Source organism: Panthera uncia, assembly GCF_023721935.1.
Source record: "Panthera uncia isolate 11264 chromosome C1 unlocalized genomic scaffold, Puncia_PCG_1.0 HiC_scaffold_4, whole genome shotgun sequence".
Lineage (NCBI taxonomy): Eukaryota > Metazoa > Chordata > Mammalia > Carnivora > Felidae > Panthera > Panthera uncia.
The window spans coordinates 15,645,254-15,667,040 of record NW_026057585.1 but is presented as its reverse complement, the minus strand read 5'-3'; the positions used below and the strand labels follow the sequence as shown (position 1 = coordinate 15,667,040).

Genomic DNA, 21,787 nt, shown 5'->3' with positions numbered 1-21,787 from the left:
CAGTATCAAAATCTAGCTCAGAGAGAATGGAGCCCAAGCTAGGCACTTGGCTATGGTTCTGAAAAGGGAGGTTAAAATGTCCCAAAGACAGCCTTTGTCTCCTGTGCAATTCTATCTGAGACAGGCCCTGGGGATATTATTAGTCTCTTTAACATCTGTGAGGGAATTAAAGTTGGAACACAGGCCAGTGGCCTCACACTAGGGAAGTGAGATATAATGTGCGACCAGAAATCTAAGCTACAGAAAAGATGCTGTCATGCCTTTCTTTTAAATCCACTCTCTGTGTAAAAGAAACCAGGCTTTGTCACTGGCAATGACAAGGAACGGAGGCAGATCCAGACTATGTCAGACTACAGCAAAGGCATTAACCAAAGCACCCACAGTGTTATGTAGCTTTGAGCTATAGGGAATAATGAGTCTCAGTCTTGATTTGTTTTTGAAGAAGCGAAACACTTAAGGAGATGGTAAATAGGCTTTGTTTTTAATTTTCCAGCTTCGTGCCTAGATCAGATGATGTAATCTTTATTCTCCTTAGAATATTTTCATCTATTTCTAATGAATTACGGAATATCCTAATTTTGGAGCAGAGGTTATTCTTGTTTATTGCTGCCTTAAACAATGAAGGATGCAAACTTGACCACAAAAGACCTTGATAATTAACTCACAGAGAATCATAAAACTTCACCTCTGGTAAGGACCTTCGAGATCACAGAATTCAACCTCTGTGCTTTACAGATGAATTAACTGAGATCCAGAGAGGTTAAATGACTTTGTCCAAGGTCACGGTGCTCATCTATGGCTGCACTGGGACTAGAACCAAGAACTTCTGAAACCACTTCATTGCAATTCTTCCCACCCTGGGCAGCTTTCATGTGATAAAATACAAATAGGCAAATTAAAAGACCCTAAACCAAAAGAAAGCCAGGTCACAGAAATTCCCAAATCTTCCCAAAGGTTAAAAGATTTGTGGAACAATTAGCATTGCAATGGCACATTCACACCTGAGCACACGCACACACACACACCCCCACACCCATAAACCTATGTTAGGTCTCAAAGACATACCAAGGTATTTTTGGTGGGGTCATGCATATGCCAGTATGGATCATAAAGAAAGGGTATCCCAGTAGATTGATTTAGTCCAGGGTTTTGTTCTTCTAAAACACATGGGTTCTCTTTGGAGATTACAAACTATATAGCTTTGTATACATTATAAATAACATATACATATTTTAATACTTCCATTAAGGAAGAATAGTAAATCATAACTGCTTTGCTACTGGACTTTAATATCTATGCCAAGGAAATGCCCTCATTATCCTGCTGTTTCTTAGATTGTCCTTTATCATTTTCTTTGCTGGCATAATCACCTAAAATATAACCTTGGAAAAGTACCTTGCCTTTCTTAGTTCTAACTATTGAAAAATATCCCTGGGTAAGTAAGTACATTATGCTCATTTATTTATTCTTACCATCCTTATTCTCAGACTGCAATGAGATGCCTCTAATTCTGACTTCTTTGAGGTCAAACTCTCTCATTTCCCAGAGTGGGAGCTATAAAGGTAGGGACTGACTGACCTTCTTCTTTTGGTATTTTGGACCCAAGACACACTGTGCTGGGCCATTTAAGACATGATCAAAGCTGAGCCAGTCCACCCCTCCCACTGGAGAGAAGTTGTTGACAAAGGAAAGATTCAGTGACTAACACTACTAACAATAACAACAAGAATTTACATTCATGGGTGTGCTGTAGATTACAAAGGACTCTCCATGTTTTATCTCCTTTAATATTCACATCAGTTCTGTGAGGAAGAGATCCATGTTCAGGTTAAGAAAGTGTCGTTATATTATAATTTATTATTACTTATACAAATAAATAGTTCATGTAAATTATTATTTGTGAATTAATTACCCTGAAAAATCTTCTCAGAAGCAATACTTGCAAATAATGTTTATTGAGTTCCTCTTATATGTGTCAGTGAAAAAATCTTAGCACATATCAAGATAACTTCATTTTTTTTTATATGAGCAGACTAAGATTTCACAAGTGTTAAGTCACTTATCCAAGATCACACAGCTAGTAAGCAGTGGAGCTATAACTGAATTCAGTCAGTATGAGTATAGCCCCTGGTTAAAAGTGCAGTTAAGCTGTGAATATGGAAGGGGGAAAAAAGGCAAGAAGAGGAACAAGAAACAATTATACTTATTGCTAGTGTAGTTACTATTACTGCATTACTATTACCTAGGAGTTTCCTGTTGGCAGCCATGTTGAAAAGGAAAGCATGGTGGATTCGGTGATTTCCTTTTTCTAATTCTTTCAAAAGGGGAAAGATGCTGCAAAGAATGTCAAATAGATATACATGTCACTGGAACTGAGTGATAAAAAAGGGTTTCTCTTTGGTGATCCAATGTCCACAGACATGGGTGTGGGTGCTGGGTATATTCCATGGCCTTCCCTCAACACCTTTCTGTGCTCCTCCATCTTGCTGAGCAACTGACCTTTGATAACCAGCTGTAATGTGTTTCTTTGCCCTCTGCCTTCTGTTCAGTTTGTCCAGTGGAGAACTGGCAGGAGATGTGAGTGCTAGCTGTAGGAGAGTGAGGTCACAGTATTTATTCTCCTCAGGTCCCTCCTTGCTGGGTGGCTATGAGTTGGTTGTGTCTCTCTGTTATAGACCACTTCTTAGGCAGCCACCTCAGAATTCTGCTGATTGTTCCTTCCCCAGCCCTTCAGACATAGGGTAATGGCTCCTACCTGTTGTGAGCCTGAGTACTACACTATCCCTTGTTGGGTTTCCCAAACTCTGTCCACCTCTTTGTGAATAGTCCCTTTATAAAACACTCCTCCAACTTGTCTATCCTCCAGGCCACATAGCTCATAAGTGTGAGTTCCTGGTCATACTTCAAATGTAACTTGTCTGCCTCCGGAGTCTGTAAACTTTCCCTTACCACATGAAAGTTCTATTACACTATACATATTACTCACTGATAAGGAAGGACTGTCCACTTGCCTTTTAAATGTGTCAAATGTACTCAGTCTGTAACATGAGAGTCTCCTTACATTCAGCTTTCCAAATACTTATAATTAAGTATTTGCTGCTTCATGTATTGGACATGTATTGGACACTTCATGTTATTGCATTTAATTTAGGACTCTTGCATTTCTCCAGTTGTCTGACAAAATCAGCAGGACTTTTCCTAGAGTTACCTATCTACCCCATGAGCCTTTATGTCAACAGTGCTATTTTCTATCCATGGCAAAAAGCGCTTAATAGAAAACAGTAGCATTATGGAACGTGGTATACATTTTATATCTCTGTAGCCTCAACCTCTGTTCTGTTTTTCCTAAGCCACTTCATAAATACATACTTTTGTTTGAAGTAGAAATTAGATGTGTGATATTAAGTAATCAGTCATGCCAATTTTTAAATGTTGTGGTTATAGGATTCATAAAATTTTCCTGGGACACCATTTCATGGTCCTTAATAAATGAATACTGGTTTCACTGGTTTTAACATCCTTGCTGCCTTGAACAAGAGATTTCTTCTGTGTTTTCTTGTTTTTGCTAATGGGAAAAAGTCACTAGAAAGTTAGGTCTTTGAAATCAAAAGTCATATCCTTTTAGTACAGAGAACCATGTAGGAGACATTCTAATAGCAGGGTAAGAACCAAAGATGAAACAAGGTTATCTCTACCACAAATTTTATTTGAATCTAGTTCTCTTTTGGCAGCACAGACTTGGAGGTATGGAATCTGTGTCCTCTCAGGGTAATCACTAAAATAGATGTCACTGGCAATAGAACAGATTCTACCACAGCTGTCTCAAACAAGTACTTCAAAATCATGCTTGGTAATAAGAAGCCCAAATGGGAGACTCATACAGAAGCATTACTAAACACATTCCTGCCTTCTAAAAGTGGGTCATTAAGGAAGGCCAGATCTATCAACTCCACCATAAATCAAATTAAAATTTGTCATATTTAAGATGAATCAATCCTTGATCCCTGGACCAAGCAATCTCAGAAATTGATGATTTAGTTATGTCTTCCCTTTTTTATAATTGATAAAAATATTTTTTATTAAACAGTAAATTGAATTAGGTTACTATGTATCCAAATGTGCTTAAAGTCAAACAGAATTAGAAAAACCTTTTTGATATTCACCATCAAGAAAATATTGCAACTCATCCTGTGCAGAGCAACTCATACTGTGTGTGTGTGTGTGTGTGTGTGTGTGTGATTGATTGCACAATATTTATTTGATTTGCCTTTCTTTTGAGCTCCTGTTGTACTGTCTATTTCAGATCTTACTCAAGGGTTTTCTTAGGTTAAAGAAACAATTGATGTAAAGTTGATGAGGAAACCTCATGGGTGTGTTTGTATGTGTTTGTGTGTGTGTGTCAGGAGTTTTGTGAAAGCCACATTTTCATCTTCAGCATTCAAAGTAAAATAGACCACTTTAATGAAAACATAACAAAAAACCTTTATTGGCTCTCAGTGGCAGCACAACTTAAACCTTTTCTGATTCAGTTACTGTTTGCATATTCTAGTCCCAGGTCATAATGGTCATAACTATTATGTTCTTCTTATATAATAATAATGTTGCTGTTCTCTAGGAAAATATTGGAATCAAATAACCATACCTGAAACCTAGATTTTTCACCTGCAGATTATACGCACATATTGAGAAAATTATTCACCCACCATTCCATGTCTTTAAAGTATCAGTAAAGTAGTCTAAAAATCAGCTAAATCCTACCACCTCAAAAGATCAGTATTTTAAATGAATTTAAAGAGGAAATGGCTATTGGAGACTTCCTAAATTAAGATACATGGTAGGAGCTTGATATTTGTCTTTTACAAATATATTATTAATGAATTTCTTTTCTGAGATAGTTTCTGTGTCTAAAATATTGAATTTTATTATTATTATTTTTAATCTTTTCTAAAAGTAAGAGGCCACTCTGTGGCACTTAATAGATAGTATGTCCTCAATGGGAGTTTATAGAAGTGACTTAGAGAAAAATATGAAGTGATTGATATTAACCTTCATCACCCCTTGCTTAGCAATCTTATATCCCATTATCAATCACCCCCACCCCAAAATATATACTATGAGCATGATGCTCTTTATAGAGAAAGAATTTTAAAAAATCATGGACATCATTATAGGGCTTTCCATTATAATGTGTTTTAGAATGCTATATCTCTCCATCCATTACAGTTATCATAATTTATAACTATGTGTTAATTTGGATAAGTATTCATATTCCAGTTATCTATTGTTGCCTAACAAAATGCCAAAAACTTAACAGGTAGAAATGACAAAAATGTTACTACATTTAATTTCATTTTATGGGTCAGAAATTCAGACATGGCTTGTTGGGTGTACGTTTTTCTGCATGCCACAGACTGGGGCCACTTAGTGGTATTAAACTGTTGTCATGGCTAGTTGGGAGGGGACAAGATGGTGAATCACATGACCTTGGAGTCAGGGAATGGAAGACTGGGCTCAGTTGAGCCCCCTTCTACTCCATGTAGACTGAGGGCCCCTCAACAAGGTCTATACTGCAAGATAGTAGGATTTTTTTGTATGACAGCTCAGAGCTCCAAGAGACCAAGGTAGAAGTAATCTAGCATGGTGCTTTAGATATATTAAAGAATGAATAAATATTTGTGATTGAATGAATGTATCTCCTAGAAATATTTTCATTATACTAGATAACTGAAAACAAACTCCTAACTTAAAGGTATGGTTAATTAATTTTTAGTGTCAAGGACATTATATTAAACCACAGGCACTTAATCAATGAATATGGGCTTGTGGATGAGATACTATTGATTCACTTGACCACAGCAAACTCTCCATTCGAGCACTGATAGGTAACAGTGCTTGGGTACTAGTTACATGCATTACACTCTTTTGGATCCTGCAGATAATGTAAGAGGAAAAGGGGACTCAAAAATTCCTATGTCATAAGCTATATGAGGAAAGGGACATGCTATACTGCATGGTCTAAAGTATTTGTTGGGTAAATAAATGAAGCACTCTCAGTAAGTGTAGATTTTTCTTATGGTTGAAGAGTTGGTGCCATTATAAATAGATATGTTATCATTTTTCTTTCAAAATAAAACAGTGTTTTGTTGTTAGCAAAATATACAAATATTCTAGCACTTAAAATATTGAGTCTTTCACACAGTTCTGCATATTTTTACTAGATGGTAAGTTTAGGTGGTAATTCACCCAATCAAAGAAAACATATTAAACATAAAACTAGTTCAAAATCAGTAAACTCAATTGCTCAACCTCATTATAAGATTTTTAACATTGTATATTCTTGCTTCCTTTGTTGTAGGTTAATTGACCATATAATTGTGGGTTTATTTCTGGAGTCTCTATTCTGTTTTATTGATATGTCTATTTTTGTGCCAGTACCATACAATTTTGATCACTCCAGATTTATAATATATCTTTATATCTGGCATTGTGATACCTCCAGGTTGGTTCTTTTGCAAGATTTCTTTGGCTATTTGAGGTCTCCTGTGGTTCCACACTTGTTCTAGTTCTGTAAAAAAATGATGTTGCTATTTTGATAGGGATTTCATTGAATCTGTAGGTTGCTTTGAGTAACATGGATATTTTAATAATATTAATCCTTTCAGTCCTTGAGCATGGAATATTTTTCCATTCATTCGCATTGTCTTCAGTTTCTTTCATCAGTGTTTTATACTTTTTGCAGTACGAGTCTTTCACCTCTTTGGTTATGTTTATTCCAAGGTATTTTATTCTTTTTAGTGCAATTGTAAATGGTGCTGTTTTTTAAATTTCTCTTTCTGCTACTTTGTTGTTAGTGTATAGATGTTACCAATCCTACCTCTTTACTGTATTTGTCTGTTACTTAGAGTTTTTGGTGGAGTGTTTAGTATTTTCTGCGTATACTCTCATGCCCTTTGTGAATAGTAACAATTTAATTCTTTACCAATTTGGATGCCTTTTATTCATTCTTCTTGTCTGATTGCCGTGGCTAGGACTTCCAGTAATAAGTATGCTGAATAAAAGTGATGAGAGTGGACATCCTTATCTTGTTCCTGAGCTTAGAGGAAAAGCTCTCAGTTTTTCACCATTGAGGATGATGTTAGCTGTGGGTTTTTCACATATGACCTTTATTATGTTGAGGCATGCTTTCTCTAACCTCATTTTGTTGAGACTTTTTATCATGAATGAATGCTGAATATTGTCAAATGTTTTTTTCTGCATCCATTTAGATGATCATATGATTTTATCCTTCATTTTGTTGATTTCTATATTATTTGTGAATGTTGAACCATCCTTGCATCCCTGGAATGAATCCCCCCCGATCATGGTGAATAATCTTCTTAATGTATTGTTGTATATGGTTTGCTAATATTTTTTGATGGGTTTTTGCATAGTTGTTCATCAGGGATATTGTCCTGTAGTTTTGTATGTGTGTGTGGGGGGGGGGCAGGGGGGTGGTGTTCTTAGTTTGGGTATCAGTAATGTTGGCCTTGTAGAATGTATTTGGAAGCTTTCCTTTCTTTTCTTCTTTTTTTTTTTGGAATAGTTTGAAGAGAATAATACCTATTAACTCTTTAAATATCTGGTAGAATTCTCGTGTGAATCCATATGATCCTGGTCTTTTACTTTTTGGTAGTTTTTTGATTACTGGCTCAGTTTTGTTACTTGTAATTGGTCTGTTCATATTCTCTATTTCTTCCTGGTTCATTTGGAGGATTGTATGTTTCTAGGAATTTATCCATTTTCTCTAGGTTGTCCAGTTTGTTGATGAGTCTGGCTAAGGATTTGTCATTTATGTTTACCTTTTCAAAGAACAAGTTCATGGTTTTATTGATTTTTTTTCTCTACTTTTCAAAAGAAAAATAAATGTAAAGTATAATGACATGACTTGCAACTTTGAGTTATAGTCATAAAGAGCAAAAGGAGAAATACTTGTGCTTCATTAATCATTCAAAAACTAAAATTGAAATCAAAACCAAAAATAAAACTAAATAACACATCAGTTTATGTTGGGGAGAATTAGAAGAAGAGAACAGCATGCTACTTCTGAGTACTTACAAAGTGTCTAACAATACCTCCTGGGGTGCCTGGGTGGCTTAGTCGGTTAAGCATCTGACTCTTGATCTCAGCTCAGGTCATGATCTCTGGGTTCCTGATATCAAGCCCTGTATCAGGCTCAAGCATGGAATCTGCTTGAAATGCTCTCTCTCTCTCCCTCTCTCTGACTCTCTCCCACCTGTGCGAGTGCTTCCTCTCTGTCTCTCCCTGCCTCCCTCTCTTCCCCCCCAACAATAAATAAACCTAAATAAATAAATAAATGATAATAATACCTACCATATATTGAGTACTTATGATAAACTAAGTACAAAACTATGCTCTATAATTCATTGTTCAAAAGAACCAGTGAATTATTACACCCATTTTACAGATGAGGAAACTGAGTCCTATGGTTGTTCACTTATTTTCCCCAATTCACACAGCTAATAAGTGACAAGCTAATATTTGAACCTTAGTCTGGTTAGGCCAAAATCTATCCACCTAACCATCTTAGTGTACATGTGGTCCTGTGAATACCTTTTTTCATTCAACAGATAATAATTGAGTGGTTAAGAAGTATAAGTCATAGTTCAGGTGCTGACAATAAAGACAGGAACAAACAAGACCAAGTCCCCGTTCCTTTAAAGCTAACTACCTAGTTTGGGGAGAAATAGAATAAACAAGATATGTACAGAAGTCATATTGTTATTAGGGTTATGAAGAAAAATAGAGCAAGTGAGGGGGATATGGAGTATTGATATTGAGGCTGATATTAACATAAGGTCAATGACTAATATCTTTGCTGAAATGTTTAAAGTATTTTTCACTTCTATGCTTTTAGGATCTTGAAATTCCTTTTAGGAAGATACTAAGTTCCTAGTTATAATGAAAATTAAGTTGCTGTAAAGGGCTTTGAACCCATTTATCCCTCCAGGTACAAAATAGGTTTAAACTCAGAAGGACAGTGTATTTCCTCACATAGTAGTCAGCTCTGCAACTCCCATGAGGCTGAAGACATTACCTTAGACATACAGAGTGCTAAAAACACAGGAAGGGAGAATGTATTTTTTAAATTGTTTTTAATGTTTATTTTTGAGAGACAGACACAGAGCAGTAGAAGGGCAGAGAGAGAGGGAGACACAGAATCTGAAGCATGCTCCAGGCTCTGAGCTGTCAGCATAGAGCCCGATGCAGGGCTCAAACCATGAGATCGTGATCTGAGCTGAGGTCAGACACTTAACCGACTGAGCCACCCAGATGACCCATGAGAATGTATTTTCTAAAATTTTATAAACCATCTTAAGGGATGAGTATGATCAAATTAAAATTACTTAACTAATGTAGAGCAGAACATGGTTGTAGATTATAGGTTTGGTCATATACTTATTATATATTATTTCAGATATGTATATATTATGTCACCTATTGATAAATATTATATTGGTCAAAATGTAATATATTTTATGGGGGAGAGGTTTTACAAGAAATGGATTGCTTCAAAGTTAGCTTAAACTCAAGACTAGGGTTAGCTCAACAAAACCAAAGGTGAAGATCAGACAATTCCAGGTGTCTCACTGGATCAGCTTGTAGTCCTCCATGGGTGACATTAATAAGGCTCAGCCTCAATGGGCCCCACATTCTGATGCCTCTTAGACTTTCAAACTTTCAAGAGGCAGACCATGAATGGCCAAGCTTGCACCAGGGATGTCCACCCAGAGAACTGGGTGATGTTGCAGAGACCTGGCCAACTGGAGAGTTGTTCATGGTCTCTAATTCAGTGGGTGCCATGTTGTTTGTTTTCACTCACCATAATTTCTGCAGTGCCTGACATAGTGCTGGTATGCAATGGACAATTAATAGGCATTAGTTATAAGAATATTTCTCAGGTCTCAATGTAGCCACATACTATTACAGCCTGTTATGAGCACTGGCATGTAAGAGTATAACATATTTGTTCTTTTCAAAAAGTTGTATTGAATCAGGTAGTCCTAGGAAGATTGGTTAAATCCAAGCAAGACTCCTCTTTTCACTGCTTCACAATTCATCTATCAAAGCATCCAAATATTCAACATTGCCTAAAAACCCTTACAGCTCTTGAAGCCTTTCTATGTATTGGATATTTTCAATCAAGGATTTAAATGTGTTTATTAATTGGCTAAACACAGCAACAATAATATTCATGTTAATGATACAAAACCCAGTAGTAAAGCAGAGTTACTGAATGCATATGAAGATAGAAGTATGGAAGCAAAGGATGCCTGGAGGAACACACACCTATTTCGGTGATTTGTATACTCTGTGGAGATCAGTCTTGAGATTCAGTTCTCCAAATGCTTTGTGCAATGAAAACAGCAATCTGCTGTACTGGATACTGTAAATACTGGATCCTCAGTAGCCCAGACTCATGAGAACTGCAACTGCCTATCAATATAAGGACCACTAAAGAATCATAAAGACAGCTATGGAAAGGGCTGTAATAATCATTTATTTTTTAATTTGGCTTTATAACTATTTTGGTATTTTTTTTGCAAATATGGAAAAACCTAGGGACAGGAAATCTTCCCTCTATTTACAGGTGAAGAAACTTAAGTCTAGAGAAGCTCACAGACTTCCCAAATTAAGCATAAATGCTTATCTATAGAACCAAGATTCAAAAATCTTGTCTGACTTGGCTCTGAAGCCCATGTCCCTTTCTTTACATCATTATGCTTCCCGTATTTTAAAAATGGGACTTGAGATGTTAATATATATCTTTAAAAGGGTGCCAGGAGACATGTCACAAAATCAATTTGCCAACAGTTGAAAAAGAGGAAGCTACTGAATAACCTGGAACCAGACCATCTGTTTGAGGAGCAAATCCTAGAGACTAACAGTGACATCCATCCTGCAGTTATACACACTCCTGAAAAACCAAAAGAAATTATTTTTACCAATAGGGGGAAAAAGTTGCTCAAATGCTTACAAAAGACATCATCACATTAAACTGTAACTTTAAATAAAATATTCTTAACACCTGCACACTAAATTTGAATTCTTGTGACAAATATTTTAGGTGACAACCAATCTAATAATAACATCAACCACTATGACTTCATCCAGCAAATTCATTCTTTAGAAATTTTGCATAAGACATTTCCTAATTGTTGTAACCTTATGTTATCTTCTTTATATAGAAAGGTGAAGAAACTGTTGCGTGGTTGATGATCTACTTGAGAATACAGGCTATGTCTTTTACATTGTATAAAATGAAGCCAGCATCTAACACAGTACCTAATATAGGACAAATATTCAATAAATGTGGAATGGACACTTTGCCATTATATGGGATTGATTTGGACTAATCAAGTCACACTGTTGTGCCCTGCCACTGATGGCATTAGAGAGCCAGCTACAGAAGGCCACTGTACAGATAATGTCCATGGAGCCACCAGAAATTGAAATCCCACCAGGTGTGGATTTATCTGTGGTTATAAACCACACTAGCAATACTACCAAGGCCTTTAGAATGTTTTACCAATTAGCTTAGGCATGAAAAGAATATAGGACATAGAATCAACTGAAAGTGTTATTCAGTTTGAAGCATTTTACAAATGTTAGTAACGTTAATATTTTCACATGTATTTCCTAAAACCATGTTTCCATTAGTATATCTGTTTTAACACTTTGGCAACATGGTCCAGATTCTGTTAATTAATCTGCAGTTTTCTATATGGAGGAGTGTTTGAAAATTTTGAATTCATTTCATCTGAATGTTGTATAGCAGTATAACCGTAACTGAATGATTCTGCTGTCTTACCTCTGCATTCTAGAGCCTTCACCCTGGTTTTTCCCACTGAAATTTTGAGAAGGCAAAGGTAGACCAGAAAGAGTACTGAGAAAGGATTCAGAGGACCTGAATAACTGCCATATGCTCAAGTTCTTTTAACTTTGGTTTACATACCCCTAACTCATGGTTTAACTGTCAGGATCAAATAAGATGATGTGCTTCATAAACAGTCAAATAAATAGAAGTTCATCTTATTGCTGAAAATCAGTTCACCATTTTGATGCTTTTTTCAGACATCAATGGCAGAATCCCAGATTAATTTGTTTTTACCACATTTACACCTTATAGGTATTGGCTTAGGTGTCTCTTCCCTCCTGTACAGGCAGTGAGGTTTAATACTTTAGTGTCTCTGCAAATGCTTCTGTCCAATTAACCTACCTGTCAATCTTTCAGTAGGTATTACTAAGTTCCATAATAAGTGCAAGTTATGCCAAAGGATGGGAACACAGTGGTGGACTAAATGCCCTGTCTGTTAACCTCACAGAGTAAATACACCATCAAAATGTGGCAAAGTCATTCTTTCCTACTCAGTGCTTTTCAATGAGGTAAAGTCTTTGGAATATGAGGAAACTGAATTATAGTTGAAGAGCAGTCATATACAGCCAGACTCTAAGAATGTCTTCCTCCCAGAACTATTATTTCCACTTTTTTGCTTGCACACTCTGATGAGATTTAAAAAAAAAATAGGCAAAACATCCAGGTTGACCAAACGATTATTCAGATAGTCTACATTATAAAAACAACATTGCTGGGATCACCTGAATTTTTCAATCATCATTAGATACTGTTTAGAAATAGTCTAATAGCTTATGTGGAACACATATGAACCTTCAGATAGGAAAAGGATTAACTATGAACGTTTATGTTAAAATAATTACCCCCACTTTTGTTCATCGCCAAAAATGTCTGATTCTATGCACATGCCCAAAAACTCTTGGTTTCAAAGCATGATGATAATTCCTTCAACTCACCTTGATCTAGAAACAAAAAAATATGCCAGAAATTTTGTTCTCCCTGGAATGTGAAGGGCACTGATGACATTAATGACATTCTGTGGTATGTCAAACCGATAGAAAAGCAGGAAACATCCGACAAAAAGACTCCCATCCCTAAATGGCAGAAATTATTGAAACCACAGGGCATATAGCACTCTCTCTGGGAGCCTTTATCAGGGAATGGTTGGAGGTGGGCTTTTTGGAGCAGCCTGTAGTTAGCCCTCTATTCATGCTGGTCAGGTCTTTTACCAAGAAAGTTTTACTTTCAGTATTTATGTAGTACAGCAGGCAACTGTTTACCTCAGGGCATGAGAGTCAATCCAGTGCTTCAGAATCTGTGCCACTGGCAGCTCTGTTGCCCATGGAAACAAAGGCTTCTTTGGAGGGAGGGAGGGAGCTCTGCAAGGGGCAAAGCAGAAGATAATCTCATCAATTTGGCTGGTGCTGTATTGGAAGGTATTTTTGCTGCATGAACAACAGCCATAAAAAATTGTACAGGATTACAATATTTTATAATCATTTAAGAACTTGTTTTTGAGATCTCTAAATTATATACAGCATTAAGTTCATGCTCTTTTGAATGAATTTTGGCTTTAAGTAGAAGAAGTATTTAACTGGGAAGGGCTTGCGCACTTTGTCCTACCTTGGCAGCAAGAGGGAAATGTTGATCTGAATTCTTGTCTGACATATAGGGGAAGGTTCTCAGATTGTGTCATTTAGAAGAAAGCTTTGGATAATCTGGATGAGGCTGGATGGACCACACTGCATGGCTTAAAATGTCCTGCAAGTGGCTTGGACTAAAATCTCACAAATGCCTTCTTTTTCCCAACATTCAAAATATAAATTAAATCTTCTGTTAGAGTCCATTATTAATAAACATTTCTGAAGATTAGCAGCTTGACCTTTCTAGTGCCCTTGTAATTAGCTCACTTTGTGCCCAGATAGCACAGTGGAAGATGGATTACAAAAGAGATAGAGAATGAGAAACCACGACAGCATGGCAGTCATCTAGTGAGTAATGTAGAAAGTAATGGGGACAGGAAAGAAAAAAAGGGAAAGAGGAAGAGGGAGAAATTTGTATTTATTGAGCACTTGTTCTGCTCAGGGCCAGAAACTTTACATAGGTTGTCTCGTGTAAACATCATAATAAAACTGAAAGACCTATATCGTTGTCCCCATTTTAGATACTGGGGGGTTGCAAAGAGACCTGTGGAGATGGACTTAGTAGGTGTCTAAATAAATACAACTGAAGGAAAGTAACTTTTCAAAACTGTTAATACTCCTACCAAGTCAAATTATAACTTTTTAAAAAATTACTGTGCCTAGAGTACTGAAGACATAGATGATGGTCAGGGAACAATCATATTTTTTCAATAAATTATGTTCTTCATTGAAATCAAAATATGGCCACCTACATTATGTGATTTGTTCTGGGCATAATGTCAAGACTGGTGGAGATTGGGTTGTGAGAATTTTGACTCAACATTATTCCTAAACATCTTTATAATGTGATTTCACTTTACTTGAAATTCAGACTTGATATCCCCCCAAAGACTAGAGTAGACCCAACTCTATTTTACATCAAAAGAGTATCTATGAGAACAAATAAGACATAAAATAAAACTTCATTTTCTTGAGACAAAGAAAGTATGTGAGAAACTTGGTGATTTCTTGGTATGGCTCTGGTTATGGGACAGGCAGACGCCCTGGATTCAAATCTGGGCTCCGCTACTTACTAGTTGTGTAATGTTGGATATGTTACTTAATATTTCTGCAAACCAGCTTTCTCACTTCCGATCTGGGAATTCTATGTCTCCCATAGATTTGTGATTAAGATATATTAGGCAAAATTGTTTTGACTATTACCCTAGTTTCATATTGCACGAAAAATTATCAAAAGTCTCTGAGTCACTGAAGAACATGGGTAGTAAATAAAACAACACGCACTAAAAATCAATTTAGTTCAAGATGCATTCATTGGTACCTATTGTGTGAGGTAGGTGATGACATATAGATATACAAAGACAAATCGGACATCATCTATGGCCTTGAGCTTATCACCTAGGGAAGAGAAATAGACCTAAATTATTTTAATACAAGGTAGTAAAGCTATTGGAGAGAGCTATACATAAGATGCCAAAGGATGACAAAAGAGAAATAGTTATGAGACATAAGCTTCCTGGAGATGAAAACTAACCTGAAGCTTAAAGAATGAACACAATTAATAAAGGCAAAACTTTTGATAAATGTACTGTAGATAGATCAGGTCCAAAATCAACCTTAAAGACATCCCAAGCAGGACACCTGGGTGGCTCAGTAGGTTGAGCATCCCGCTTCGGCTCAGGTCATGATCTCACTGTTCGTGAGTTCGAGCCCCGCGTCGGGCTCTTTGCTGACAGCTCAGAGCCTGGAGCCTGCTTCAGATTCTGTGTCCCCTTCTCTCTCCGCCCCACCCCTGCTTGTGCTCTGTCTCTGTCTTTCAAAAATGAATAAACATAAAAAAAAATTTAAAAAAAGACATCCCAAGCAACAAAATGTAGGGAAATGTAAACAATATAGTTTGTACAAATCTTTAATTATGAAACCAAAGGGATTGGATTTCATCCTATAGATGGTAACGAACCAATGAAAAACCTTAAAAAGGACAGTAATTTGAACAACTTTTTTCTTAAAGATCCCTCTGGCTGTAAGATGGGGATAGATTGGCTGATGAGGTGGGAAAGAAAGGGCACGCTGAAGATGAAGAATTGGGTTAATTAGCTATTTCACTATTTCATGCTAATGAGAAGGAGAGTCTGCTTGAATTTGGTATCAGATAGTTGTAGTGCAAAGTAGGAAATAGATTTCAGAAAAATTTAGGAGATGAGAGCAAAAGGATTTGGCAATCAGTTGGATGTAATGAATAAGGAATAGGATTCAATGGTAACTCTAGGTGGATGGTGATACTTTTTACAAAGCTATGTAATGTGGGGAGAGGTAAGAAAATCTGGAAGACAAAACTACAAATTCTTTCAAAAAAGACCTGTAAAATAGCAAACATTTCTACAATGCTTGGGTGGAAACGTGTAACAAGAAGTTAGATTGTTTCAGGGCTGGGACTATAGAAATACATTTGCTTCTCATGTACATATATGGGAAAGAGTTTCATCTAAAAGAGAAGAGGATGGTATCAAAAGAGTCTAAGATTTAAGTGGGAAGAATCATAGACCATGAGAATGGAATACAAGAAATCACCACAGTTTAAGTGGTATGCAAAAGAGGTACTCAGAAGAGAGTTTCATAGGAGTTTCATAGGAGAAACTTAGAATTAGAGGTCAGAGGGGGTAAGAGGATAACTGGTCCCACAGAAGGCAAGTAGGAGTTTCAAGAAAATCAAAGAGCTTATATATCCATCCAGTAAAAGTTATTGTTTTTGTTCTAGGCCTTAATTCAAGGAATATAAAAGTTGAAAGATGTCCATGGGTTGTTGACCCTTGCCAGAGCAATTTCAGTTTGCTGGGCACAAAAGCTAACAGCTGTGAGTTGCATTGTAAATGAGAAATGAGGAAGTGGGGCCAATGAGGGCAGATTACCTTTTCATGGAGAAGAAGGCAGTCAGGCTGTAACCACAAGGAGATACAAGGTCAAGGCAGGCAAATTTGAGATGAAAGAGCTCTAAGGACAGTTACAAGAAAAAAAAAACATGCACTGGAATGTAGATGTTTGGAAACAAAGTGATAGTGGTAACTAATAAAAGGTCATAAAGGACAAGAGGAGTTCTATTTGGGAATAGGAGAGGCGGGAGGAAGAGAGATACCTCACCTTTGAGAATGAAAATGGTACAGAGCTACTGTGTCCAATTCTACTATCTGAAGCTTAGAATCATGCTGTTAGTCTACTAAATCAAATTCCCAATATTATCTCCCCACATAGAGTAAATAGTTTAAATAACGTAGGTAAGTAAAACACAGAACTTTCAATTAATATTAATATTGGATTGTAAGTGAAGATGGACAAAGTAGTAGTGGTGTGTGTGTGTGTGTGTGTGTGTGTGTGTGTGTGTGTGTGTTATGAGGAGAAGAGAGCTAAAGGAAACCAAACCTATTTCCTCAAATTCCTTGATGTTGTCAGTGAGCTATTCTTTCCCTTTGTTCACATTCTTTGGAATAGACAAAGGGTGGAAAGCAGACAAAACAAGTATTTCTAGAAATTTCAAAGTTTTTCTCAAAATTTATTGATCATTTGCTATATTCAAAGCACTCTATCATGGGAAGATGTTAAAAAGTCAATGAAAACAGAGGTCTAGCCCATTCAGGTTCATGATCTAGTCAGGTAGAGAGGTAACTATAAAAACACCTAAAGGGTAAATATACTGTCACCTATATAAAAGCTTTATCTTTTACCTCTTTAAAAGCAAAATAGAATCTAGCTATTTTAGAATACCACTTTACTTGAAGGCCTGAGATACTTGAAACTCTTGAAATGTCATTTGATGTGTAGATACATTTGACATACATTAAAGAAGAAGTAACCTAAGAGGTTTGTCAGGCCAGAGGAAGTGCGACTTTCTGGCCTGAGAGGGATGGCAAAAGCCATTGGAATGATTTATTGATAAGTGATGATGTGCAGTTGTAGTTCAAAGACGGGCAGAGTCAGCTCTTAATAATAATAAAAAAATTCATTCCAAAGGTATCTTGCATTTTTTTAATTTATTTCACAGATAAAAATAGGATGTATGCAGGGAGAATTGCTTTTCTTGAAACAAGAACTTTTACAAAGTGAAAAACTTGAAATTAGATCATACATCAGCATGAATAAGATAGCCTAGCATGTTCTCTACTTGCAACCGTGCTGCCTTGGTAATATGCCTGAACTTGACAGAGCTGCTTGTGGAAAAGTAAAGATTATCTTCCTCACATGACATTGTTTCTTGCTTGGACCTGTGGAGGGAAAAAAGTTCTTTATTTTCAACTCTAAGATTATTTTCAGATTAGTAAACGGTGATACTACACACAAAGCTAGGCAGCCAAGTTGTGGAATATTTAGGAAGAATATTGTGTATGGTAATCTGTTTAGTATGTCTTAGTGGTAGGATTTATTTCCAAAAAAAATGTGATTTCTAAATGTATAATATTTATTGTAAATGCTTACTTCTACCAATTTATCCCCATAAAATACCCAAGTAAAGCTACCAAACGGCATGAGTTCTAAAGTTCTTTGTGAAAAATAAAGTTTGATAGACTCTGTGATTTTCAGTGGAAAATCTGTGTTTGTAGACTCTGTGATTTTCAGTGGATCATGCAGTAAAATAATCAGAACAACAGAAGGCAGAAAGTACCAAAGTAAAGTCAAGGAGATTTAAAAGTATAATAGAAGAAAGTATAGATATAGAAAATATTTATGTAAATTCACCTATGTGCATCTGATTTGTAATTTGCTGTTAAGGGTTTTGAATTTAACTTTTTAGATAATCCATGAGAATCCTATCTTCTAGAGAGGAAGGCATGCTGTGGAGAGCATCCTCACTTCCAAACAGATCTCTCTGGTGTCTACTGGACATAGCTCACCTATAAATCAAAGAAACATGGAGAGTCATAGCAACTCCTCTGTCCTCTACAGGACAAGCTACTCAGACTGGACTTATTGGAGAAATTTTCACCACTTGCTGATTATCTAGCATGCTAAGCTTGATGGTCTGTCCCAGACGGAAGGATGGCAACTCAGGGTCATGTAGAAAATTGGATCAGATATGTATTCAGAGACATTTGGGGACCCAGGGGTAATTTAATTCAACTTTATGTTCTCTTTCACCATTTCTCTCTGTTGCGGACTGTGTCTGCCCCCAATTCATAAGTTGAAATACTACCCCCCCTGCCCCGCCCCCGCCCCGCCACACTGTGATTGTATTAGGAGGTAGGGCCTTTGGGAGATAATGAGGTTTAGCTGAAGTCCTAAGGGTGGAACCTTCATGAATGTGATTAGTGCCCGCAGATGAATCATGAGAGAGCTTGTGTCCAATCTCTGCCCTCCACCACATGAGGATGTAAGGCAATGTCTGCAGTCTATAACCTGGGAGAGGGCTCTCAACAGAACTCAGCCATGCTGGCATCCTGTTTTCAGACCACCAGCCTGCAGAGCTGTGAGAGATAAATTTAGATTGTTTGCAAACCATCCAGTCTATGATATTCTAGTACAGAAACCTGAACAGACTAAGATACTCCTTGACTTTTCTTTCTTTTTAATTCTTCTGCATTATCCAGACACTTTTTTGGCTGAATTCATATATACACATGTATGTGTTGAATTCCACATCCTCCTGCACCAAAATTGTTGGTTTTATTTCTTTTTGCTATTGAAATTAATTCAGCTGGCCTAAATCAATTTGTATTGTACCTAAGATTTGTGGATTAAGTGTCTCTGATACAAGGATATAGTGTATTTTTCCTTGAAATCATCTCAGATACAAGCACCAGAAAAAAGCTCACTGTATGTCTTTATCCCATTATTTTGTACCTCAGTACATTCAAATTCAGGTAGGATCTGTATTTAAATATTAAGGATAAATATTTACAGGGAGACTAGCTGGTATGCTGAGCAAAGTTCATAATGTTTAAGCTAAAGGGGGGCTTTTCAACAAATTAAAGTATAGGTTCAAATGGCAAAAATCATACATTGTTTTGTATTTATTATTGGTATTTCTTATCCCTAAGAAAACAAATGGTAGTAATGTGTGTGTGTGTGTGTGTGTGTGTGTGTTTCAAAGACAAAGTAGATTGAGTTGATCCAACATGAAGCCTAAGAGAGGAGAATATCAATACTTATTCAAATAACTCCGTAGATGCTTTTCCTATAAGTAATGGAATAGATTTTAATTTATAAACCATAATGACAGCTTACCATAGATCATTATTGAAAAGCAGATCTTGTTATCTGTTTTCTGTTTACTGCCTGTAGTGAAACGCAAATGTCTAAGACTGTTGTGTCACAGCCGCTTCCTTTTAGATGAAGCTAACATAGGTATGATTCTGCCTCTGTCAGACAGTGATAACCATAGGCTTATATGTTGCAGGAGAGCTATCCTCCTTCACAGTTAAAATTTTAAACTTTGAAAATCAAAGAAATGCTGGTGGTTGTTGTTTTTTAACATTCCCAGTAGTACTAAATACATGGGTGAGAAAAGTCACAAATTCTACAATGCAGTCAGTAGTAGGTTGTATTACTAGATTTTTGTACTAGAGGTAGTCCTGAACTCCACACAGGAGGTGATAGAATATGAAAGAGAAAAAGGCCCAGGAAACAAAAGCTAAGATAGGAAAAGATCTGACAAACAATGACAGAGAAGGACATACCAGAAACTGCTGGTTTTTACATACACACACACACACACACACACACACCAATTCCCCAATAATCCAAGAATAGCAAGTTATTTAATGTTTTGTGTATATTCCCAACCCTCCCTGTACACTGTTTTTCCCCATCTGATTATCAGCCTCCCGCTTGCCCAATTCTTCTTGAGAGTATAGCCCTTCCTTCCCATGCACATATTTATGTGTCTATACCTGATAGAGATGACATTAACATATTCATCTGGCATCCTGAGTGTAGCCCTCATGGCCACAGATGCTTCACAATAAAAAAAGAAGTGGGACTCTATTAAAGTTGCAGGGATCTCTATGAGATATCCAAAGTGGGCAGCCATGTTGGAGCTAGAAGGCTGGTCACATGGCACCTCAGCTGTGCTTCAGATTCAACTTCTCTTCCCATGTTGACATCTAGTAGCTGAAAGTCTTAAGCTAGTTTTTCTGTTCTGGTTGCTGAGCCCAAAGGACAGGAAATCATTACAGGGAAAACATTTCTAGCAAAGGTCACTTTAATAGAAAATTACATCAATCACCTTGAAGAAAAAAAAATACATTTCAATTGATGTCATCCGTCCATGGAATAACATCCGTTTTAGTTACTGACTTGAGTTTTTAAAAGTTACTCTAACTTTTGGAGAAAGCACATTAAAAATTAACCAGGACTTCAACAGTGATTTCAATCTTTTAAAAAGGAAGAGATGGTTATTAGCTATTTCATGTCAGAAGCTAAATGGTTACCTACTTAGAAAGGGAAGAGAATTTTTTTTTGGATGTACTCCCAATGGAATGCTAAAAGGAGGAAATCTTTCAGAGTCAGAAGATCAAGTGTTTACTTTTTTAGCATACTTTCTTACATGATTGAAATTTGGCAGATGCACACCTTAAAGATGGTGATAATTTTTTCTATGTATTTTAAGTATATGCCATTTACTTCCTAAAAATGCCTTACTTATTTTGCTTGTGAGTTTATGCAGAAGGAAGGAAGGGAATGAGGAAGGAAAGTAAGGAAAATTAGAAAACGGCAAGTCAAATATATGACAAGTACAAATGTTGCAACTTTCTGGTTGCCCCTTCAACCCTGTAGAAGAGCTGCCTAGAGTCCGCTGGCCTGAAATGCCCACAGTTCAAAACAAATCCTTTTTCCCCTTTATTTGCCCCAAATGTTTTCATGGCTGAAATGGCTTCTCAATCATCTCCTATGAAAATGATATAGAATATTTAAGACTGATATTAAGTATAGATTCATAATATAGGCAAGTTGCTGCAAATGATTCTATCTGAATGACCAGCCTTAAGAGGCCTGAGTGCCTCCAGCTCCCAAACTACACACATATTTCAGCCTTGGTCTCCGAGCCTCCCTTTCCCTTACAGGTAATTGAAGTGCAAAGTCTGAACATAGCACTTAGAAAAGCACTTGCTTGAACACGAACACTTGAGCCTGCCCTATTACAGTGATTCTTAAAGTGTGGACCCCAGACTAGCAACATCAGGATCACCTGGAAAATCTCAGGCTTCATCTCAGACCCACTGAATCAAAAACCCTGGAAGTA

General features: G+C 36.7%; 1 pseudogene; it reads right to left on the bottom strand.

The window, feature by feature from the left end:
- Positions 1 to 20,575, bottom strand: part of LOC125913355 (60S ribosomal protein L39-like) — a 190,497-nt pseudogene extending 169,922 nt beyond the window's left edge.
- Between the last annotated feature and the right edge of the window lie 1,212 nt (positions 20,576 to 21,787).